Below are 24,712 nucleotides of genomic sequence, written 5' to 3' on the forward strand. Positions count from 1 at the left end.
TCTAGTGCTTTATTCCCCAAAGCTGTAATTTTAAGAAAGAATATAGCGGGTGTGTAATGGATCCCTATATAGGGCATGTTGCCCCTTTCCCCCCCCCACCCCATTTCTCCCTTTAGTGAGACCCTTGGTGCTAAATCAGACCCTTCCAGACTCCTTGCAAAGCACCTGGCAGACAGATAAGCTGCACGGGGCAGCTAGTGAAGCAAATAAGAGGAAGTTCCCAGAGGCTTCAAAGAGCGCCCAACTCTCCTACAATCTGCCTTCTACCTCTACCCCCCAACCCCGTAGTGGCAAACTCCCACTTTTTTTTTTAAGATTTATTTATTTATTACTTGAGAGTCATAGTTACACATAGAGAGGAGAGGCAGAGAGAGAGATGTCCTCCATCCAATGGTTCGCTCCCCAACTGGCCGCAATGGCCGGAACTGTGCTGATCCAAAGCCAGGAGTTTCTTCTGGGTCTCCCATGTGGGTTTAGGGACCTATGGACTTGGGCCACCCTCTACTGCTATCCCAGGCCACAGCAGAGCGCTGGATCGAAAGTGGAGCAGCTGGGACTAGAACCAGCACCCATATGGGATTCCAGCGCTTCAGGCCAGGGTGTCAACCTGCTGCACCACAGCACCAGCCCAAGGCAAATGCTTGGGTGGTTCCCACTCTTGTGGGAGGCCTGGATAGAGCTCCCGGTTCCTGGGTTCTCCCCGGCCCAGATCCAGCTGTTGCAGACATTTGGAGGAGAGACCCAGTGTGCAGAAGATCCTTCTCTCTGTCTCTGTGTCTTTCAAATAAAATGAAAAAATAAACTTAGAAAAAAAATTTAATGTTCCAACTCTAGCCTCAAATTTTATGTTTGCGATGTTTCAATATGACTTCAAAATGCTTCTTATAAGAAGGTACACTCTTCACCTTGTCTGAGGCTGTGTTCACGATATACTAGCCTGGCAGGACATGTGGGGGCAGGTTAGGAGCTCACTGGGAAGACAGGGTGTAGGCAGAGCTGGGCAGGTGCAGGCTCCAGCAAAGCCAGACACCAAAAGCACTTGACATCTAATATTTCATAAAATAGAACAAAACTGGATTTCCTTACACTTAACACTGAGCTTTAAACAGGAATGGTGGGCATACCCCGACGTCCTCAAGGCCTCCATCTGGGCCTGGCTGAATGGTCACTTACCCTTCATCTAGGGCACTCTGACCCTTTGCTCCATGTCAGACACACTGAGTACCAGGCACAGAGAGATGCATTAGATTTAGCAGTGTGTCAAGAAACTCAGTCCAGTGAGAACTGTTCGTTTCAAGATTTTCTTTTTTAAGAGGAAGAGAGCTTTTCTGTCAACACTTATACGACCAGCTGAATGGGATAATTTTCTTTATATCCACGTGAAGCAAGAATCCCCTAAACTTTTTGTGGTCAGTGGCAGGTTGCTGTTCTAAGTTCCCTCCTCCCTCATGCAAACCTGCTCTAAATCCCAAATCACTCTCCAGAATTCTGCAAACAATGGATTTGTAACAGACAATATGGGTTTAAAATGGTTGTGTGTGTGTGTGTGTGTGTTTAAGATTTACTCATTTGAAAGTCAGTGTTTTACAGAGAGGGAGAGACAGAGACAGAGATCTTCCATTCACTGGTTCACTCTCCAGATGGCCACAACAGCCAAGGCTGGGCCAGGACAAAGTCAGGAGCTTCATTGGAGTCTCCCACGTGGGTGGCAGGGGCCCAGACACAGGCTACTTTGTGCTGCTTTTCCAGGCCACTAAAAAAGACTTGGATTGGAAGTGGAACAGCCAGGACTTGAACTGGCACTCATGGGATGCTGGAGTTGCAGTCAGCAGCCTTACCCACTATGTCACAATGCCCTTACCTGTTTCAAGTGTTGTTCACCTTGGTGGAGGCTAGGCCAGCCCACAGGCAGCTGCTGCCCCTCCCTCACTTAGATCCCAGAAGGTGATGACCCCCCCAGTTGGGCTTTGTTCTCCCTGGGGGATGCCGCCACCATGGAGGGCACCCAGAGGTGGCCCCCACTGCTCACCACCCATCGGGCATCCTCCAGGTTACTCCCTAGTGACCCACATCCCAGCCGGCACCCGAGACATCCAGACCGTGGAAAGGAAGAAGTTGGCCCATGTGCTGGGTGCGTAGGTGGGACTGGGGGAGGGGCGGTGGACCCCGGGCCCCTTCCTTTGGGAAGGGGGTGGGCTGAGTACTGTGGGCCCCAGAGGCCAGAGCTCAAGTCAGCTATTGGGGGAGGGGTGTCCCAAGGAAGCTGAGTTCACCACCCCCACCCCAAGCTGCTGGGTGAGGCACGGTGGTGATGCCAGGTAGTGAGCACCCCCCCATCATGAGTGGGGCTGGCTCAGGCAGGAGGTCTCAGAGCAGCTGCGTGGGAGCCAGGACTGGGGGAGGCACTGGAAAGGGAGGTGCTCTGCTGAATTCAGCCCTCTGGCTGCAGCCAGCCTGGGACTCTCTGGTGGTAGGGCGGCCATGCAGGCTGCAGGCTCTGGGGCTGGTCCCGGCTGAGCGTGGGGAGCTGGGCCTCCGGCCAGGCCCGCTGTTCTAGCGCTCGCTCGGTCGCTGGAGCAGTGGCGAGGCCAGGAAACAGCATGTCCTCAGAGCTGGCCGCAGAGCTGTCGTTCTCAGCACTGACGCGTGGAAATACTGAGGATGGCCTGTGAGCTGGGAGAGCTGAGGGAAGAAAGGGCCCCGAGCTGAACCCTGGCCCTGGCCGCATATCTAGGGGCTGGGCCGAGCCCCTAGTCCCCCCCCCCCCAAGACCGCTCACTGAGGCGTCTTCCTGCTTGTTTCGTCTGTCTGATAATAAATTAATTGTGCCGGCGCCTCTGTTGGTGTTACATCAGGGACCTTGGGCGCAGCAGTCCTCTTGTCCATGGGCCAGTTCCTGGAACGGTCTTTGAGGACGTCCTCTGGAAGAAAGAGTGTCCCCAGCAGCCGGCTCTACCTCCTCCCTCCCTCCTGTCCCCAGCCCGGAGGCTCTGAGGCCCCAGGGTGGGGACAGGGCTGCTGGGGGCCTGGGCTCATGCTTGTGGTCTTCTGTCCTGAGCTGGGCCCGGGGAGTGTCCACTGACAGTCGAGAGGGTGACCGAGAACGCAGGCAGCCCAGCCCTAGGCTGATGGGGTGAATGGAGACATATTTGTGTCATCGTTCTCGTAATGAAGTCAGAGCTGGCTGGCTCCAGGTGGCTCCCAGGACAGTGCCCCTGGACCGGCCAGGCCCCAGGCCAGGGCTGCAGTGTCAGCCCATGTGGGCGCTGGAAGACAGGCAGGCTGGAGGCAGCAGCCGCTCAGGGTCCCACCATGAGTCTGTGGCAGCACCAGGCTGGAGCACCAGCCCCATACCTGCTGGCCACGGCGCACCTTCCACAGGCTGCCCACTGCCCTGGGCACTCCCTCTGTGCCCCTCATTCAGGGGCAGCCGGCTGCATGCAGGAGGGACTGAGGAAGGGGGTGAGGGCCCCACGGGAGGGAGCCAGGGGCCCAGCGTTGCCACCAGGGCCCAGGCCAGCCTGCGGGTTAGGATCGCCTTATATTGGGGCAGGGGACTTCCCACATGGCTCTGTGCACTTGTGCTCTGGGGACTTGGCCATGTGAGGGACAGCTCCCTCTGGGTGATGAGGTGTCCATGGCAGGGCCCAGGCTTGCCATGTCCCTGGGGCACAGCTCCATGTCTCCTGCTGCCCATGCCCACGCCATGCACGGGGAGCTTGCCTGGGCAGGCAGCACTACCTAGACCCCCTGGTGCCCCCAGGGGAGAGGGTTCATGCGCTGAGCTGCTGCTGGTCTGGGGACTGCAGCTGGCCCACAAAGCGTCTATCCCTTCCATATCTTCTGCAGGCTCTGGCCCATGGCTGGCACCCCTTGGTGGCTCACTTGGGGAGAGGCCTCTGGGCCCCATGCCTTTCTCAATCCAAGGCTACTGCTCTTGTCCAGCTACCATCACAGTTGGGCTGCAGGTGCCAAGAGCTGTCCCCTGGACCAGCAGGGTACCAGTACACTTCAGACAGCATCCCTCCCTGTCTTGGCCCCCAGGGCCAGCTGCCCTGATCAGATGGCGGTCCATTCTCTCCTGGCCAGGTGACGAGATGGCCCGAGGCAGCCTGAACCTACTGTCACTAGGTGGAAGCGCCCGCCTCCTGGCAGTCAGGGCCCGGTCCTCGCATGGCCTTTGTCTGAGCTGCACTGTGGCTCTGCCTTCCCTGGCTTGCCCAGGCAGTGCCCACCGCCGGGCCCCACTGTCCAGTGCACTACTGTGTGGTTCCCTGCCTCAGTGGATCTGAGCTCCCTGGGCACCACAGGCCCTGTGGGTGGCAAAGGAAGCCTCACCTTTGGAATAAGCTTAGTTACTTCCCCCAGGACAGAGGGGTCAAGTGCAACCAACTTGACCCAGGAGCCGAGTGGTCTCGGGCAGGCAGCGTGGTGCTGGGTCACGGCAGGTGGGTCGTGCTTAGGGGAGGGAGCCGCAGCAGCCCCGGTGAGCAACGAGTGTGCCGTGGGCCGTGCCACCGTGGTGATGCTGCTCGTGCACCTGCTGCAGGGGTTCTAGGGCCAGCCCGCGTTAGCGGCACAGCCACACTCTCCACGGCGGGGAGCCTCCCCCATGGCGGCTGCTCGCTGGCCACCGCTAACAAGTGAGATGACATTTTGCCCTTTTCCCCAGACCTGGCCACCTGTATCTCCCCCAGACCCCCTGCCCTCCATCTTTGCCCCTTTCCCCTGCAGGCACCTGAGCAGCCGGCCAGGCCAGCACAGCCGCCCCGACTGCTTAGAGTCTTATCCTGGGCCGCTCTGCTGGCTCAGGTCACAGGCACGGCCCTGCCTTGATGAAGTTCATCTTGTGCAGGTGCCTATGAGCTGAGAGGTGCAGGTGCCTGGGTCTTGGGTGCCAGGAGTCTGGGCCACGGCTCCGGCAGCTGTCTTGTGCCCACAGGCCTGCAGTGTGATGCTCTCCTGTTATGAGGGGGCACTGCCAGCCTCCCACTGTGTAGTCTGGTGACACTGGCAGAATCTGGGGCCTAGCGTCCGGCTATAGTTGTGGCCAAAGCATTCCATCCCCCGGGACCCCCCTGCAGTAGGCGGAAGCTATCTCAGATGCCGCAGGACGGCCTTGCTCCAGGGCTCTGGGACCTGCGATTTCCCATCGGGCTTCCCAGAAGCACTTTCTGACATCTGCTTCTGCAGGCTCGGCCGTGTGCACATGGCAGGCCAGCTGCCCCATGGCCTGGGCCTGCATGCAGCCCTCTGTCCCCAGCACAGGGTGTCCCTGCTCTGGACTCTGCGTCTCCGGACTCTTCCTCCCAGTGGAGGGCGTGAGATGCAGTCACTTCCCCTCTGGCCTCCAGGGCAAGACCCGCCCGCTGGGCTGCCTGGGGGGTGGGTCTCTGGGGTCTGTGTCTTCAGCACAGCTGCCCAAGCCTCTTCCTGCCCGCCTGGCTTGATAAACACAATGTCACCTCTCTCACCTTCTGTGCCGCGTGCACATTGGGTTGGGCTGTGTATGCTGGGCGCAGGAGACTCGGCCTGGCCGCCGTCAAGTCTCTGTCCATCCCACCCATGTCTGGCCCTCCTTCCCCACGGACAGGCCACAGCCACAATGGCCCCGTGAGGCCACGCTGACCTGCTCTGGGAGAACAACAGTGTGGGGCCTGGGCTGCCACAGCAGGGGCCACCCTGGCGTCCTTCGGGCAATGCAGAGCTGTGTCACCCTCTGTGACCCCAGGTGCTGTCTGTGGCCCCTCCAAACCCCACGGCTTTACTCTTTGGATGGGGTCAGAGTCGGGGCGACCCTGAGATCTCACGTTTTGAAGGTCATTGACCTTGATCCCACACCCCAAGGGCCAGGCTGCCAGCTCCAGGCTGGCGTCTGTGCTGGGCGTGTGGACTGGCGAGGTGAGGGGCCAGCTGGCTCTGGGTCTCATTGCCTGCTCTGTAGGACGTGTGTGTGTTTCCCCATAGCCACCAAGCTGGTATCTGGCTTGGCTTAAATGCGGTGACCCGGGCCTGCGCCACCCTCTTCCTCCTCTTCCTCCTCGGCTTCACCACCGCTTGGTCCCCGAGAGCTGCCCCATGGTGCGCTTCTTCCCTCTGGCTTCCCCACCCCAGTTCACACTGCCGGCCTTTCCACGCTCGCACCCCTGCTTCCAGGGGTCTCTGTGCTCGACCGCTCAGGGAGTCCCAGTGTGCGGGCTGCTTCCCAGGAGCACCCTGACCCCCACCACGGTGGTGCTGGGAGGGAGACAGCCAGGCCACCGTCGGGGGCTCCTCAGAGGCCTCTGTGTCATGGGAGCTCAGAGCTGGCCCAGCCCTTGGGGGTTGTCCGAGAGCGAGGTGGGCCTGGGTCTGCCCAACCCACCAGCCTGGCCCGGGGGGCCCTGCGAGGAGGCTGGGGGCAGTGACGGCCCCATGCAGCCGCTGGTGCTTTTGTCTTTATTACTCAGGAAAGCACGTGGGGTGCCCCTCACCTCTGTGTCCAGGGTGGGCCACTCCTGCTACCCCTCTTGCTCTGTGCCCCTGCTTCCTAGCCTGGGGTCCAGGCTGCCCCTGGCATGGGGACACGTGCCATCCTTGGGGGAGGCTCAGGTGGGAGCCAGGAGCCCTGGTGGGAAGGGAGAGGAGTGGGGAAGGGCCCGGTGCTGCTTCTCTCTCCCCAGGTGTGGAACCAGAATGGCAAGAGCCCCTCCATCACCTTCAAGTACATGTTGCTGCAGCCGCTCCACTATGGCCTCCCAGAGCCCGCCTCCCAGAGCCCGCCTCCCAGAGCACAGAGAGCTGGGAGCTGGGCAGGGCCGGCCTGCTGGGCTTTGTGAGGCACAACGGCTCCCTCTACAGCCCGGCCTCCTCGGAGTGGCTGGCCCTGGACAACCGGCTATTTGGGTCCCCGGCGCCCGAGATGGAGCTGGGCCTGGGCTGGGGCCAGGAGACCAATGAGGTGTGGGAGTGGGCCAGTGGTGGCAGAGCCTGCGAGGGCTCTCCCAGGGCCAAGGGCTTCCAAGGTAACCTGGAGGGGGTGGGGGGAGCAGGGCTTCAGTCCCTCCCAGGGGTGGTTGGTCAGAGGTGCCGGGCCTGGGGCCAGCTGGAGCGAGGGGCTTGGTGTACACACAGCTTTCTCATGTATGCTTGGCTGCACCCACAGGTGGGGACCCCCTGGATAGGAGGGCCGCTGTCTCTGGCTATCCCCATTTGACAGACGGGGAGACTGAGGCTTAGAGAAAGGGAGTGCCTGCCTGTGTTCGGAGAGCATGGGGCGCCCGAGCTGCAGGGGCCCAGATGTGCAGGGCCTGCCTCTGTGCTCACACAGCCGCTTCTGCTCCGTCTGTCCCTGTGTCCTCGTGAGGACACAGTGACGGTCCCTAGCCAATGACATCCCCAAGGACCCTAATTCCCAGTCCCAGGGGGGTCACATGCTGAGGTCCCCATGCCTACGATCTGGCGGACTCCCTTCTAGCTCCTGCAGGACACTGTCCAGACCGCGGCCAACTCAGGTTATTTAACTGAGCAGAAACTCCTTTCTGAGAGTGTCCAAGCCCAGCACCTCCTTGCCTGGGTCAGGGAGCCCTTGGTGTCGAGGCCCCTGTCTCCCTCCATAGACCACAATGCCACAGGGATGGTGGTCGCGGGGGACAAGGGGGGCCAAGACGTGGATGCCCATTTCACGTCCCGGGAGTTCCTGTCGGCCAACGCCATCTCTGGACAGCTGCTGGGTGCCGGCTCTGACTAGAAGGAGTTCGGTCTCAATGAGACAGTGAACAGCATCTTCGCCCCGGGCGGCCCCGGGAGCTCCCTGGCTGACAGCCTGGACTGGGCTACGAGGAGAACGAGGGAGCCGGTGCTGAGCTGCTCAACGGGTCCTACCTGGAGCTCAGCAGTGACAGGGTCACCAACACCTCCTCGGAAGCCCCCTTCCCCGACACCAGCACAAGTCTCCCCACCTCGGCCAGGAACGAAACTCACAGGCCAGGTAGGAGGCCCCACCCCTGTCCTGTCCAGGGCCTGGGGCAGTGGAGGGAAGTGGGGGACAGCCACGCCTTCCCATGTGCTGGGGCTCTGGGGAGAGGGCAGGGGCCTGGCCCTCAGCGTGTGCTCCTCAATGTCAGTCCCAGGCCCAGGTCCCCGCCGAATGCCAGGGCATGGAGCTTACACAGGGTGGAGGGGTGGGGGGGGCAGACACGGTTCTGAGCTCTTCTCCTGAGCCAGGGCGTCGGCGTCTAGCTGCAGGTGACCCTGCACCTGTCACAGTTGCCCTGGCCCTAGGGGCCTCCCTAGGGACTCACTTTGGAATGGGGGCGGCTTGGCCTCCAGCTGCACAACAGGCCTGACAGCGAGGGAGGATCCAGCAGTCCTCAAGTGGGGCCCGGACCCCAGAGCGAGGGTCGGGAGCAAGGCAGGAAGTGCAGCTGGGAAGGGCGCAGTGAGGGTCCCCCGGAGGCCCCAGAGCCAGTGGCAACTGGGCAGCATGGCTGGGCACGCCCGGGCAGTCACAGCTGAGGTCACCTGGGCAGTCACAGCTGGGGTCTCCTGGGCAGTCACAGCTGGGGTCGCCTGGACAGTCACAGCTGGGGTCACCTGGGCAGGCACAGCTGCGGTCGCCTGGGCAGTCACAGCTGGGGTCTCCTGGGCAGTCACAGCTGGGGTCACCTGGGCAGTCACAGCTGGGGTTACCTGGGTAGTCACAGCTGGGGTCGCCTGGAAAGTCACAGCTGGGGTCGCCTGGGCAGGCACAGCTGCGGTCGCCTGGGTAGTCACAGCAGCGGTCACCTGGGCAGGCACAGCTGTGGTCACCTGGGCAGGCACAGCTGCGGTCACCTGGGTAGTCACAGCTGCGGTCGCCTGGGTAGTCACAGCTGGGGTCGCCTGGGCAGTCACAGCTGGGGTCACCTGGGTAGTCATAGCTGGGTCACCTGGGCAGGCACAGCTGGGGTCACCTGGGCAGGCACAGCTGCGGTCGCCTGGGTAGTCACAGCTGGGGTCGCCTGGGCAGTCACAGCTGGGGTCGCCTGGGCAGGCACAGCTGGGGTTACCTGGGTAGTCACAGCTGGGGTCGCCTGGGAAGTCACAGCTGGGGTCGCCTGGGCAGGCACAGCTGCGGTCGCCTGGGTAGTCACAGCTGCGGTCACCTGGGCAGTCACAGCTGGGGTCACCTGGGCAGTCACAGCTGGGGTCACCTGGACAGTCACAGCTGGGGTCACCTGGGCAGTCACAGCTGGGTCACCTGGGCAGTCACAGCTGGGGTCACCTGGGCAGTCACAGCTGGGTCGCCTGGGCAGGCACAGCTGGGGTCACCTGGGAAGTCACAGCTGGGGTCACCTGGGCAGGCACACCTGGGGTCGCCTGGGCAGTCACAGCTGGGTCGCCTGGGCAGGCACAGCTGGGGTCACCTGGGCAGTCACAGCTGGGGTCACCTGGGCAGTCACAGCTGGGTCGCCTGGGCAGGCACAGCTGGGGTCACCTGGGAAGTCACAGCTGGGGTCACCTGGGCAGGCACACCTGGGGTCGCCTGGGCAGTCACAGCTGGGGTCGCCTGGGCAGGCACAGCTGGGGTCACCTGGGCAGTCACAGCTGGGGTCACCTGGGCAGTCACAGCTGGGTCACCTGGGCAGGCACAGCTGGGGTCGCCTGGGCAGTCACAGCTGGGGTCGCCTGGGCAGTCACAGCTGGGGTCACCTGGGCAGTCACAGCTGGGGTCGCCTGGGCAGTCGCAGCTGGGGTTGCCTGGGTAGTCACAGCTGAGGTCGCCTGGGCAGTCACAGCTGGGGTCGCCTGGGCAGTCACAGCTGGGTCACCTGGGCAGGCACAGCTGGGGTCACCTGGGAAGTCACAGCTGGGGTCGCCTGGGCAGTCACAGCTGGGGTCACCTGGGTAGCCACAGCTGCGGTCACCTGGGCAGGCACAGCTGGGGTCACCTGGGCAGTCACAGCTGGGGTCGCCTGGGCAGTCGCAGCTGGGGTTGCCTGGGTAGTCACAGCTGAGGTCGCCTGGGCAGTCACAGCTGGGGTCGCCTGGGCAGTCACAGCTGGGTCACCTGGGCAGGCACAGCTGGGGTCACCTGGGAAGTCACACCTGGGGTCGCCTGGGCAGTCACAGCTGGGGTCACCTGGGTAGCCACAGCTGCGGTCACCTGGGCAGGCACAGCTGGGGTCACCTGGGTAGTCACAGCTGCGGTCGCCTGGGTAGTCACAGCTGGGGTCGCCTGGGCAGTCACAGCTGGGGTCGCCTGGGTAGTCATAGCTGGGTCACCTGGGCAGGCACAGCTGGGGTCACCTGGGCAGGCACAGCTGCGGTCGCCTGGGTAGTCACAGCTGGGGTCGCCTGGGCAGTCACAGCTGGGGTTACCTGGGCAGGCACAGCTGGGGTCACCTGGGAAGTCACAGCTGGGGTCACCTGGGCAGGCACACCTGGGGTCGCCTGGGCAGTCACAGCTGGGGTCGCCTGGGCAGTCGCAGCTGGGGTCGCCTGGGTAGTCACAGCTGGGGTCGCCTGGGCAGGCACAGCTGGGGTCACCTGGACAGTCACAGCTGGGGTCACCTGGGCAGTCACAGCTGGGGTCGCCTGGGCAGTCACAGCAGGGGTCACCTGGGCAGGCACAGCTGGGGTCACCTGGGAAGTCACAGCTGGGGTCACCTGGGAAGTCACAGCTGTGTCACCTGGGTAGTCACAGCTGCGGTCACCTGGGCAGGCACAGCTGCGGTCACCTGGGTAGTCACAGCTGCGGTCGCCTGGGTAGTCACAGCTGGGGTCGCCTGGGCAGTCACAGCTGGGGTCACCTGGGTAGTCACAGCTGGGGTCGCCTGGGCAGTCACAGCTGGGGTCTCCTGGGCAGGCACAGCTGGGTCACCTGGGCAGTCACAGCTGCGGTCACCTGGGTAGTCACAGCTGGGTCACCTGGGCAGTGTGACTGTGTCAGAGGGTGTGACCTTCACCAGTGCAGTGTGCAGCAGGGTGGCCCCAGACCTGCCTGTCATACTACAGGGTGCTCCCTGGTGACAAAGCCGTGGGCAGCAAGAGTGTTCTCAGCAGATGGAGCCAGGCTCAGCCGCCACTGGTGGGGTGGGCCCCAAAGGTAGGGACAGCCCCCTGCAGTTCCTTGACCTTGGGCGATGCTCAGTCGGGGGTCCCCAGGACTGGGTTGGAAGGCCAGGGGTTTGGGCCATTGGCCAGGGTCCAGAGCTGCAGAGCTAGGGACCCCGGGGTGCTGCACCTCCCCCCCGGCCTCTTTACGAGGCCCAGCCCTTGTGGGGCCTTGGGCTAGGGCTGGGAGGACCCCCCCCACTTTGGCACTGTGAGGGACTCAAGAGGGACCCTTCCTTGCCAGGAGGACACAGCTGGACCCTCCACAGGCTGCCCAGCAGGCACGTCCCCTGAGCCTTGCACCCACAAACCCTCAGGCTTGCAGGGAGTAACAGGCTTTGCTTCAGCTCTGAGCACAAGGGGCTTTGAAGGGAAGAACAGGAGGGTCTGACACAGACCCTGCTTGGCTGTGTGCTCCGGCCAGGACCTCAGGCCTTGAGTCCCGTTCCCAGCCCCCAGCCTGGGTCCTCTTTGCCCCCAGAGCCATCTGTGTGCACAGCACAGAGCCAGGGCTGGATCCCCAGGAGCTGGGGGGTGGGCAGCTGGTGGACATCAGCCCCTCTTGGCCACATCTGTCCTGGTGGCACAGAGCCCAGCTCTTCAATTCAGCATCAGGTACGGGGCATTGCTGTTGTCTGTGTGGTGTGGTGGGAAAGCAGGACACATGGCGAGCCCTGGAGCCAAGTCTACCAGCCTCTGGGCTCCAGCTGCTCCTCTGTCCATCAGGGAGCACCAGACGGGGCCCCTGCAGGCTCAGGTGCAAGGAGACTCTCGGGCCTGGGGCTCATGCAGCGTAAGCCCTGAGATCCTTGGGCCCTGTCTCCAAGCTTTGGTTCTGCTGCCCATCTCGGAGTCTTAGCGTCTGTCCATCAAATGCTGGTCAGTGCTCAGAAAGGCCAGGCTTGGTGACGCACTGTGCCTGCCATCCACCCAAAGATGGCCCAGGGAGATAGGGCCCAGGAGGTCATGGGGAAATCTTGGGGCCGAAAGGGCTGTACCTCGGTGAGCTGACCGCACACAGGAAGCCGTGAGCAGGACGCATCAAAGGAGTTCCAGAAAGGAGAGGCTATGTCCATCTGAGAGCAGCTCCAGCAGTCAAGGGCGGGGCCCTGTCCCCAGACAGACATGGGGCAGGGCGGGGCCTGTCCCCAGACAGACATGGGGCAGGGTGGGCCCCCTCAGAGCGGGGGCTGGCAGCCAGGAAAGCAGCCCTTTCTGCCCTGTCACCCGGGAGCCACCCCAGCCAGGCCAGAAGAGTCTGCATCTCCTGGGCAGGGGGCCCTGTGAGTGACAGTGATTTGGAGACCCTCTGGCCCAGTGAGGTATCCTCCCTCCAGATGGAAGTGGGGGCCAGAGGGGGTCACCCATGTCCTGGGTGTTTTGCTTCTCAGATTGCGCAAATCCTGTTGGGGGGGGGGCTGTACCTGTGGCCACAGGAGACATGCGGGCAGCCCCTCCAGGGACTCCCCAGGGCCTCAGGAGGGCTGGGTGCACTCCTGCCTGCTGGCTGGGAGCTGTCATTAGATAATGACAGCGGGTGGAGGGGCAGGGAGGGGCTGGCTCTTTGTTTCAAGGGTGGTATGGCGCAGGGGGACATGAAGCTGTTGGAAGCACGGGTGTTTTCTGAACCCAGTGTCAGGGATTCAGCTTCGGGTCCTCTCTTGCTCTGAGGTCCCCGGGTCTCGGCCCCCTCCCATGTTAGAAGTCCTCTTCCCTCTCTTTTTTCAAGATTTATTTATTTGAAACACAGAGAGACAGAGAGAGAGAGAGAAAAGAGAGATGGATCTTCCATCTGCTGGTTCTCTCCCGAAATGGCCGCAACGGCTGGGGCTGGGCCAGGCTGAACCCAAGAACCAGGAGTTCCATCCAGGCCTCCCACGTGGGTGCAGGGCTCCAAGCACTTGGGCCATCTTCCACGGCCTTCCCAGGCACATCAGTTGGGAGCTGGACTGGATGTGGAGCAGCCGGGACACAAACCGCTGCCCATGTGGGTTCCCGGCGCCACAGGCAGCGGCTTAATCTGCCATCCACGTCTCTTCTCATTTTTAAAGAGGAGGCTGGGGCTTCCCTCCGAGGCCGACAGACTCCTGGTTGGAAGCCTGAGGTGAGGGCACGGCTGGGGGAAAGATGATAACCACATCCCAGCCTTGCCTCTCCCTCCCCCATCCCCTCCCTCCTGGACGGGGTGGATTTGCCTCTGCTGCTCCTATCGGAGATTGTCTCCTGGGTCCCCCGAGCATGGGAGTGGTCGATGCTACCACTCCTCCCACAAGTGCAAGAACGCACGTCGGAGCGGCCCTAGGAAGAGACCAGCGAATGGCCCTGTGAAGGGGCCAGAGCCAGACCAGGCCCAAGTGATCTGCTGCAGGCCGCAGGACCCCAGGGGCTGTCTGCGCCCCGCCATAGCATCCCTGCTCCTCATGCTGAATCCAGAGTGAGCCCGCACTTGGAGCTTGAGATCAGGCCCGGCACATGGCTAGTTCAAAGCAGCCATGTGCCCTGATGGTAGCCGGCTGCAGCGCCTCATGCCCTGGCCAAGAGTTCCAGCCCAGGGTCCCTGCGACCCTGCGGAAGCTGGCTGCCACACCCCTGCCTGGAGCTGAGCTCTTTAATGTTGGTAGCTGGAGCCTGAGTGGCCAGTGTCCCCAACCACCCAGCACCCAGCTGGAGGGAGGCAGGAGCAGGGCATTCTGGAACATTCTTGGCTCACAAGTGCTGCTTTCTTGGTGGGAAGAAATCCAGGACTGATGGGAGAAGGTGGGAGTGAGATGCCTGCATGTGGGGTGCAGTCACGGTGTGAAACCCACATTCTTCAGCACCCCTGTAGGGAGCCCCAACAGCTCCCAGGCCGCATCTCTCTGCCCCCTAGCTGTGTTGGGGAGCTCTGGCGCCCACTGGTGGGGTTACGCCCTCGGCTGAAGGCAAGCATGTAGTTATGAGGAACGGCCCCTCCCAGGAGTGGCCGGCAGGGGGTGCTTCTCACTCCCTCTCTCCTCGACTTCCTTTCAGGACCAGGGCCAAGGCACGTAAGCAAGACGTGAGTCTGGCTAACATGCACCAGTGGAAGCTCTCATCACAGGAACCCTGCAGCGCCACCTGCACCACAGGTACTGGTCCCGGGTTGTAGCCAGGCAGCCCACTTGGGGCCCACCTCCACAAAGGGCCCCTCATGGGGCTGGGGGCACACCCATTGGCTGGTAGCCCCAAACTGTGTGTAGGGGGTGGGGCTTGGGAGGCAGACTGTGACATCTTTGTGTCACTGCCCACCAGGCCATGGTCAGGTCCCGGCAACCCCAAAGGCTCCCCCAGCTGTGGCTGTGCCCATCAGCTCCCGCTGGGGCAAGTGTCCTGGTGAGGAGTGGGAGCGAGAACTCATAGGTCGAGCAAATGCAGGGAGGGAGAAGTCGACCCCGCGACTCATGGTCAGTCAGGTTTCAGGAGCTCAGCTCAGGCGAGGACTTCTGGGGGGACAGAGACACCCCCCCAGTGTGTGAGCAGGAAGACTGGGTGGGGATTGGACCCGCACCTTGCTGGCCATGAGGCCAGACACCGCCAGAGAGACACTGGTCATGGCCACCAGGGGCAGCGGCTGCACCTGCTGCTGCTCCGAGCCCCTGCCCTGCCTGTCCTCAAACTCAGATGTGAGACCCAGAGCCAGGACACAGAGGCCACATGCTGCAGGGAGACCCCAAGGGTCAGCTCTGCATTCAGAGTTTTGTGTGGGATTAGCGGACTCCCAGCTGCCCCCATAGACGCCAGCTGGCCAGGCCCGTGGACACCCCTGCAGTCTCTGACTGCCGGCAGTCTGCATGTGGCTGTTCCCCTGCAGGAGATGGACCCTCGAGATGAGGGCAGGGTGGGTGGCCCTGCCTCTCAGGCTGAGGAAGGGGCTCTCATCCCGGGACAGGTGCCCCAAGCAGAGCTGATGGCATGGGAACGCTGAGGCTACCGTGCAACCCCCACCATGCCAGAGGGAAGCAGGCTTTGTGGGTGTTTAGCGAGCATGTGCCTGGCACCGCCCTCTGCCCACACCTCCCAGACCAGACACGCAGCTGGCTGGAGAGATGTGTCCAGGGTGGTGTGGCCTTGGGGACCAGGGGCGTGATAGACAGCCCTGGCTGCTGACGGCCCCAGGAGGACCCAGCAAGCTGTTGGAGTGGCTGGAACGGGGGTGAGGGGCAGGTGGAGTGTGACACGCGTGGCCCAAAGTGTGACCAGGACGAGTGGCTCTGGTGAGAGGCAGGGCCATGCTTGCAAAGACGCCATCCAGGAGCAAGCGAGCCCTAGGCAGCAGGTTCCCGTGGCCTCCGAGGGGGGTGCCCGCCTGGCGAGCAGCCTAGGCTGGAGTCAAGGCCTGTGGTTGGGATGGCAACTGTCCCCATCCCCACTGCTGGGCCAGGCCTCACCACCTGTGCCGGAGTCCCTACATACCCTGGGGCCTCACAGTCACTGCTTAGGGCCACAGGGACTCCGGACTCCCCTCGGGCAGGGTGCACAGCCAGGCTGGGCAGGGGTGGGGTATGTAGACTGTGCTTGGCAGCCCCGTGCCTGGCACCCGTGTGTGTGCCCGGCTGCTGGGTCCGTGGAGTGGGGGTGGGGGTGGGGCTTGGGTGGCAAGTGTGCTCCCTTGGGAACCCTGTGTTTTCGTTTCTTTAAAGACGCAATGAGGGCAGCAGCTGTGACCGTGTCTGGTCTCAGCTGGGCTCCTAGGGGTGATCACAGAGATTCCTCTGCCCCCAGGGGCACAGCAGTGATGGAGGGAACTGGCAAGACCCCAACTTTCACGTCTTGGGGCTCTCCTGGGGAAGAGATGACAGCTGAGGGGGAGGGAGGCCCTTGGAGATCCGGGGCTCTGAGCATCCCTGTGACCTCCTAGGAGGCCGATCAGGCCTGGAATGGTCAGATGTACACCTGCTGCCCCGAAATGGGCGGTTGCAAATAGGTGAGACCGAGAGACACTTGGTGACGTTTTTCTCTTTCAGTCATCTCAGGGTTGGTGACAGATGAGTTGGGTCCCAGCTGCACGGGCTGGGGAGGGGTGCAGGGGAGAGGCCAGATGCAGGGTCGTGGGTGGGGAGAGGGCTCAGAGGCACCCAGTGGCTCTCCCTGAGCTCCTCCAGTGATGCCTTGAGCCCGGGGACATCCTGGTCCCCAAACCGGGAAGCCAGGCTCTGAGCCGTCCCTTCACTCACCCAAGGCTCTCTGGTTAACTGTGAGGCTCACAGGACCCTCCCTTGCCCTGGACCTAGGGGTCATGTCGACGTATGCCATGTGTGTCCGCTAGGACGGCGTCAAGGTGGACGACAGCTACTGTGACGCCCTGACCCGGCTGGAGCCCGTGCACAAGTTCTGAGCCGGGAGGGAGCGCCTGCCCAGGTACCCCTGCCTGGGAGGGAGTGCCAGCCTAGGTACTCCCGCCCGGGAGGGAGTGCCAGCCCAGGTACCCCTGCCTGGGAGGGAGCGCCTGCCCAGGTACCCCTGCCCGGGAGGGAGTGCCAGCCCAGGTACCCCCGCCCGGGAGGGAGTGCCAGCCCAGGTACCCCCACCCGGGAGGGAGTGCCAGCCCAGGTACCCCCACCCGGGAGGGAGTGCCAGCCCAGGTACCCCCACCCGGGAGGGAGTGCCAGCCCAGGTACCCCCACCCGGGAGGGAGTGCCAGCCCAGGTACCCCCACCCGGGAGGGAGTGCCAGCCCAGGTACCCCCACCCGGGAGGGAGTGCCAGCCCAGGTACCCCCGCCCGGGAGGGAGTGCCAGCCCAGGTACCCCCGCCCGGGAGGGAGTGCCAGCCCAGGTACCCCCGCCCGGGAGGGAGTGCCAGCCCAGGTACCCCCGCCCGGGAGGGAGTGCCAGCCCAGGTACCCCCGCCCGGGAGGGAGTGCCAGCCCAGGTACCCCCGCCCGGGAGGGAGTGCCAGCCCAGGTACCCCCGCCCGGGAGGGAGTGCCAGCCCAGGTACCCCCGCCCGGGAGGGAGTGCCAGCCCAGGTACCCCCGCCCGGGAGGGAGTGCCAGCCCAGGTACCCCCGCCCGGGAGGGAGTGCCAGCCCAGGTACCCCCGCCCGGGAGGGAGTGCCAGCCCAGGTACCCCCGCCCGGGAGGGAGTGCCAGCCCAGGTACCCCCGCCCGGGAGGGAGTGCCAGCCCAGGTACCCCCGCCCGGGAGGGAGTGCCAGCCCAGGTACCCCCGCCCGGGAGGGAGTGCCAGCCCAGGTACCCCCGCCCGGGAGGGAGTGCCAGCCCAGGTACCCCCGCCCGGGAGGGAGTGCCAGCCCAGGTACCCCCGCCCGGGAGGGAGTGCCAGCCCAGGTACCCCTGCCCGGGAGGGAGTGCCAGCCCAGGTACCTTTCCGGAGGGAGCGCCAGCCCAGGTACTTGCTCAGGCAGCCATGGGGTAGCCGGGATGGCTGAGCCTCCGCTCAGGACAGCAGTCAGACCTGGCCCCCGGGCTGGATGGTGGGGCCCCTGGAGGAGGGCATGGGGGTCTTGATAGATGCACTCCACCCTTCCCGACACCACGCCTGTCCCAATGACCTCTGCTGGGTGCAGCTGGGTTTTATAAACCCACAGGGATTCCGAGGCCCTTCCAGAAGCTCATGGGAAAATGAGATTAAAAGTTTCTTCGGGGCCAGCGCCGCGGCTCACTTGGCTAATCTGCCTGCGGCGCCAGCACCCCAGGTTCTAGTCCCTGTTGGGGCACCGGTTCTGTCCCAGTTGCTCCTCTTCCAGTCCACCTCTCTGCTGTGGCCTGGGAGTGCACTGGAGGATGGCTCAAGTGCTTGGACCTTGTACCTGCATGGGAGACCAGGAGGAAGCACCTGGCTTCAGATCTGCGCAGCGCGCCGGCCATAGCAACCATTTGGGGGGGCGGGTGAACCAATGGAAGGAAGACCTTTCTCTCTGTCTCTCCCTCTCTCACTGTCTAACTCTGCCTGTCAAAAAAAAAAAAAAGTTTTTTCGGGTGAAAAACATGGTGGAAGCCATGCCTAGGTTTTCATTGTGCACATTTTCCATGAACTTTTCAAAAGATTCTCGTATCCCTGGGAATGCAGGCTGCTGGCCAACTCACATGGGCAGAGGCTGGTCAGTGTTCCAGTCCCAGGCCTCCTGTCCTGCCTCACAGACACGGTCAGAGACGGAGCTCCAGGTGCATCGTGCCCTGGTGTGGACCAGCCCAGGAATTGGTGCAGGGGCCCCAGAGCCGCTGGGGGAGCCTCTGAGATGGGGAGCACTCACCCAGCTCCTGGCAGCCGGGGGGGGGTCTTACTGCTTTCCGGGAGGGGCAGGGAAGATGCGGGGCCCCTGGACCCTGCTGGACACGGCTGCAGACATGTGGCTTTCATTTCTCTGTGCCAGGGTTCATGGAGAACAAGGCCCAGCCCAGGGTCCAGGGCAGCACAGCAGCACACAAGGGGGCTCAGGGCTCCAGGACACTGGAGCATGGTCCTGAGAGGGGGTGGTGGGTGGGGGATGGGTCAGTAGGGCCCCAAGGTGCAAAGGTGAGAGCAGGAAGAGGCATCACAGGCCTTGGGGGGCCACAGGCTCAGGAACCACCCTGTCCCCGGTTGTCATGGCGACGACCTCCAGTTCGGCCCCAGGCCTCCCTGTCAGGACCAACCCCTGGGACCTGGGGCCACGTGTCTCTGGAGTGCAGGGTTGTCAGGGCTCCGGCCACAAGATGTGGGGTCATTGAAGGCTGCCCCACCCCCGAAGCAGGTGGGAGAGTAGCAGCTGGAGCTACCAGTTCTCCATCCTGGGCTGCTGAAAGATGCCGTCCCCCGGCTTCGACAGCTCCGTGAACAGCGACCTGTGGGAGGCGGCCGAGGCCGTGCAGCCGGAGGAGCGCAAGGTTTGCCGCAACCCAGCCTGTAGGCCGCAGTGGGAGATGTCCCAGTGGTTGGAGGTGAATTGGTGGCAGCTGTGGCAGGGATCCAGTGGGACTGGGCGTGACCAGGAGGGGCCTGGACAGGGGCAGGGGCCTGTCAGTCAGGGCCTGAATGAGGGGGCAGGGCTGTGTGGAACCTGGGTGTGGGTGGGGCCTGGGTGAGAGGGTGGGCCTGGGTGGGGCCAGGTGGGGATGGGGCCAGCTTGGGCTTGGGGTGGGACCAGGTGGGACCTGAGTGAGGGGGCGGGGCCTCCTGGAACCTGGGTGAGGGTGGGGCTGGGTGGGGCCAGGTGGGGATGGGGCCAGTTGGAGCCTGGGTGGGGGTGGGGGTGGGGGTGGGAGTGGGGGGCGGGGTGGGTGGGGCCAGATGGGGCCTGGTTGAGGGGGCGGGGCTGGGTAGAACCTGGAGGGCAGGTCCTGAGTGAGAGGTGAAGCCTGGCTGGGTGGAGTTTGGATCTTTGTGTTGCTGGGCAGGGTTGGGCAGTGGGAGATGTCCCAGGGGTCCAATGTGAGCCGGTGGGCCTCTTCAGGGTGGAGCTGGCCGTGGGCTGGCTGGGGCTTGGCAGGGCCATGGGTGGAGGGGCAAGGACTAGAGCCAGCCATGGAGCTCAGCCTCATACCCAGCCCCCCGCCCGCCCCTCACAGTGCACAGGCAAGTATGGGGAGCACAGCGTGGTGACTAGGCACATCCACTGCTCTGAGGACGAGAGGCTGTGTGACCCCAACACCAGGCCGGTGGGCGAGAAGAGCTGCACAGGTCCCCCTGCGACTGCCAGTGGACCACGTCTGACTGGGGGCTGGTGAGCGTGGCTGGCACGGGGCTGGCCTCTGCTGCCCCCGGCTTCTCCAGTTTCTGGAGCAAGGGTGTGAGCAAGGGTGTGAGGGAGGAGCCCCTGAGTGCCAGGTCTCCCTCTAGTTCTGAGGAATCAAAGCCCCCATCTGACCTGGCTGTCTCCCCCCGTCTCCATCCGTCTCTCCCTGTCTCGATCCGTCTCTCTCTGTCCGTCTCTGCCTGTCTCCCCCCGTTTTCATCCATCTCCCCCACGTCTCGGTCTGTCTCTCCCTGTCTTTGCTCATCTCCCCCATCTCTCCTGTCTCTGTCCGCCTCCCCCCAGCTCCGTCTATCTCTCCCCATCTCCATCCACCTCTCCCCATGTCTCCGCCTCTCCCCATGTCTCGGTCTGTCTCTCCCCATCTCCGTCCATCTCTACCCGTCTCTACCCGTCTCTCCCTGTCCATCTCTGCCCGTCTCTCCCTCCATCTCTGTCTGCCTCTCCCCATGTCTCAGTCTGTCTCTCCCTGTCCATCTCTGCCCTTCCACCTCCCCCCCGTCTCCATCTGCCTCTCCCCATGTCTTGGTGTGTCTCTCCCCGTCTCTACCCATCTCTCCCTGTCTGTCTCTGTCCATCTCATCCCATCTCCATCTGCCTCTCCCTATGTCTCGGTCTGTCTCTGCCCGTCTCCCCATCTCCATCCGCCTCTCCCCATCTCTGTCTCTGCCCCTCTCGTCTGCTCAGATGCCAGCCAGGTCCCCTGTGCGCAGCCCCTATCTGTAGGTGTACATTTCTCCCTCTGGGTTTGTCATCAAGCAGGCATTATTTCTGTAATTAGAACAGAAAATGTGATTTAAAAAGTGGTTACTATGGCAACCACTTCCCACACTGCCTGGGGTGCTTTCCCCTCCCTGGGGGCTGGGGGCTTGTGGAGTGCCCCCCGCAGGCCCCTGCCTTCTCCCTTTTGGAGTGCAGAGGGAGCTGAGGGCAGGGCCACACCATCAGGCACGTGTGCTGCAAGACCAGCGATGGCCGCGTAGTCCCCGAGTCCCAGTGCCAGGTGGAGACCAAGTCTCTGTCCATCCACCCCTGCGGGGACAAGAACTGGCCAGCCCACTGGCTGGCCCAGGACTAGGGCTGGTGAGTGTCCTGGAGATGCGGGTGCCTGGCCAGAGGGCATCGGAGAACAGCAGGTTGGCCAGGAGCTGGCTGCAACTTTGAAGGCGGAGCTCGCTGAGATGGATTTGACACACACAGAGCCAAACAGGCGGGGGAACCCCTTGGTGCATGCAGAACTGGCAGCGTCCCCACACCAGGCACCTAGGCGCCCGAGCGATGGGGCACGGGGCAGGTGCTGTCCGGCTGCAACTGCTTCTGGCCTGCAGGCTGGGCAGCCTGCTGTCCATGCTTGTCACCCCACCCCATGCCAGACCCATTGCTTCCAATATGCCTTCAAGCAGATCACTATTAACCAAATCATCTCGGGACAAAGTGTTGTCTGCTAAATCGATTCTGGCCACAGCACCCCCAGCCAAATGGTCATTAACCAATTTGTTTCAAACAGATGGTTTCAGGTTCCGCTGCTTTTGATCAAACTCATTTGGGGACAAACGGTTGTGGAACAGAGTTCTCAGCCGATGCGCCATCGGTCCCAGCGTCCCCCCCGCCCCGTATCTACTGACCAGCTGTTGTCACAGGGTTCCCCCCATCCCGGGCAGGGGCAGCCGTCCCAGCCCTCTCAGCCCCTGGCCTCTGTTCTGACCTGTCCCCCGCCTCAGTGCAACACCACCTGTGGAGAGATGTGAAGAAGCGACTGGTCCTGTGCATAGAGCTGACCAATGGGAAGTTGTAGACGCACAGTGGGCCTGAGTGTGGGCTGACCAAGAAGCTGCCGGAGGAGAGCACCTGTTTTGAGAGGCCTTGCTTCAAGTGGTACTCCAGCCCTTGGTTGGAGGTGAGCGGCCAGCCCCGGGGCTCCCGCCCTGCCGCTCGTCCCCACCCCAGCCTCTGTCCCCAGGAAGCTGCTCACCTGTGCCACATCAGGTTGCACGAGAGCCATGCCTTCCAAAAGCCTGATAGCGTCCTGTTGTCTCTGCAGCTCTCTCACTGGGCCTATGGGCCTGCTCGCGTCCAGCTTGGCTTGACCTGGTTGATATATACATATATATATTTATTTGAAAGGCAGAGTTACAGAGAGAGGAGGAGGGAAGAGAGACAGAGACAGAGGGAGGCCTTCCATCTTCTGGTTCACTCCCCAAATGGCCACAATGGCAGGGCCTGTGCCATGCTGAAGGCAGGAGCCCAGAGCTTCTTCTGGGTCTCCCACATGGGTGCAGGGGTCCAAGCAGTTGGTCTGTCTTCTGCTGGTTTCCCAAGCACATCTGCAGGGAGTCGTATCTGAAGTAGAGCAGCTGGGACTCGAACTGGTCCCATGTGGGATGCCAGTGCTGCAGGCAGAGGCTTAACTTGCTATGCCATAGCGCCGGCCCCTAGCACTGACCTTTAAGCTATCAGTGGCAGCCTGGGGTGCTGACGGAGCCCATGGGGGCAGCCCTCATCCCGGGTGAGCCACAGCCAAGGCAGGGTTGTGGGATTTGGAGACCACATAATAGCAGAGCCTGGGCCAGGACCCTGTGGGCCCCAGAGAGGGTGGTGACCCCCCCACTGCAGTCCTGGCCCCCAGGCAGCCCAGCCTGAGGACGTCAGGTGAGACAGGACTGGGGTCTCACCTCTCTGCAGATGGGAGCTGAGCCCTCACCCCGGGCCCAGCAGTGCCTGAAGGAGAGGGGTCTCCCCACTCCTCAGAGAGGAACCCTGAGGCCCCTCCCACATATGCCTGTCCCCCAAGTGAAAGGGCAGAGTAGGGGGTGAGGAGGAGCCTCGCGAACTGGCCACTGGGGGAGGGGCAGAGGGAGGGAGGGCGGCCCCTGCCTGTGCCAGTCCCCTCTGGACTCTCCCTGGCCCTCCCTGGCCGGCCATGCTGGAGCTCTCAGGAGGGGCCGGCGGGGAGGCCCAGAGCGGCCTCTGTGAGCCGCCGGCCCAGGGCAGGAACACAGGGGATAAAGTGACGTGTCACAGGGTACTGGGTGCCCAGGAACCTTCACAGGATGCCGCAGAGCCCCCTACCCTTGGCTGTAGCTGTGACAGGCAAGTGCCAAGCCTTCCAGTTTCAGGGCCCGAGCTGCGGAGTCTGTGTTACAGGGATCTGATGGGTGCAGCAACCCCCAGGCCAGGGTCCTACCCCGGACCCTCCTCACCCCTCCCACACTGCACCTGCTCATCTGGGACTGGGACACACATGCACTCACTCGTTCCATGGCAGGAGGGAGGCTGGGAGCTGTGCTGGGGCTTGTGGAGAACCCCAGGGGAGCTGGGGCCTGGAGGGGGAACAGGCAGGCCTACCTGGGGGACTGGCTGGAGAGGCCAAGGCCACCTCTGGGAACAACCAGGCCGGCTGGGAGGGGAGGCCTGACCACTGCTCCAGGCCCCCTTGGCGGGAGTGACCCTAGTCTGTTCTCCCCAATTGTTTGCAAGAGCAGTGTCCCTGGGGTGTGAGCAGCTCGTGGGGTTTTGCAGGGAGAGCACCCAGTGAGGAGCCAGGGCTGGGGTGATGGCTTCAAAAGGTGCCTCACAGACCCTGCACAGCTGGGATCATGGAGGTCCTGAGGTGGCCACCCCTCATGGTGCAGCTGGGGAAACTGAGGCAGCTTTGGGCGGCCCCCCAGTGCTGTCCCCACCCCTGCTCAGTGGCAAGCCTGGCCAGGTGGGTGGGGCCCGTGCAGGAAGCTGAGGGTCACCTTTGTCCTGTCGCTGCCCCATGAGTGCACCATGACCTGTGGGGTGGGCATGAGGATGCAAGATGTGAAGTGCTATAAGGGCACCGACATCGTGTGTGGCTGTGACCCACTAGTGAAGCCAGTGGGTAGGCAGGCCTGTGACCTGCAGCCCTGCCCCACAGAGCCCCCAGGTGAGCAGGGGCAGGCTGTGGGCCGGGCGGGGACTTGTGGAGGAGGTGCGGGAGCCGGGGCATGGAGGGTGAGCAAGTGCCCTGTTGGATAGCAGAGCCCGGGGAGGGGGAGGGGAAGGCCCACTGGGGCTGGAGGCTGAGGGAGAAGAGGGTCAGCCACAGGTGGGCAGGGAGTGTGGGGCCGAGGGACCAGGATGGGGGCCTGACTTGGGCACCTGGAATATGCTGCAGGTGTGGGTGATGGATTCTACTCTCGGCATAGTGCGGGGGGCTGTGCACCTGTGGGCTCCCAGAATGCACTGCTACCACAAGTCCTGGCCCCTGGCCTTGCCCCTTCCACCCCTCCTGCTGTTGTCCACGGGGAGACAGCAGAGAACTGGAGCCTGACACCCGCTGGGATCCCTGTGATGGGCACATGGCCCTGCCCAAGGTGCTCTGTGCCAGAGCTGCCCCGTGGCAGGACGGTGCCAAGGTGCTGGGGCGGCCAGCAGGGCTCTCACCTCTGGCCTCCTGCTGACCCCCGACCTCCGCCCTTTCCCCAGATGACAGCTGCCAGGACCAGCCAGGCACCAACTGCACCCTGGCCATCAAGGTGAACCTGTGCAGCCACTGGTACTACAGCAAGGCGTGCTGCCACTCCTGCAGGCTGCCCTGCCCTTAGGCTACCACTGCAGCCATGGAGACCCAAGTGCCCGCCCAGGGCCCCGCCCCAGACACCCCACGGGCGCCTGAGTGGGGGGGCGGGGTGCAGCACTGGGCCACCCCCTCTGCTCTCCCAGGCTGGGGAGCTCCAAATCCTAAGGATCCTGTTTGGGGCTGAGCCCCCACCCAAGGGGCCCCAGGACCCAGAGCCCAGCGGTGAAGGTGAGACGTGCCCAGGGTCCAGGCCGTCTCTGGGTAGGACCTCCTCCAGATAACTGGCAGGTGACTCTGACCAGGCTCTGTGGGGGAGGTGGCGGTGGTGGCCCCGATGTCACTGGGTCCCTGCCGGCATCTAGGTGCCCATCAGTTGGAGGG

At 63.3% G+C, this 24,712-nt stretch overlaps 1 pseudogene; it reads left to right on the top strand.

Moving 5' to 3' along the window:
* The first annotated feature begins 6,557 nt into the window (after window positions 1-6,557).
* Window positions 6,558-24,712, top strand: LOC149122782 (ADAMTS-like protein 2; annotated as a pseudogene).

The sequence above is a fragment of the Oryctolagus cuniculus genome, chromosome 13, assembly GCF_051225735.1.
Source record: "Oryctolagus cuniculus isolate XC-2025 breed Fujian yellow rabbit chromosome 13, ASM5122573v1, whole genome shotgun sequence".
NCBI classification, from domain to species: Eukaryota; Metazoa; Chordata; class Mammalia; order Lagomorpha; family Leporidae; genus Oryctolagus; species Oryctolagus cuniculus.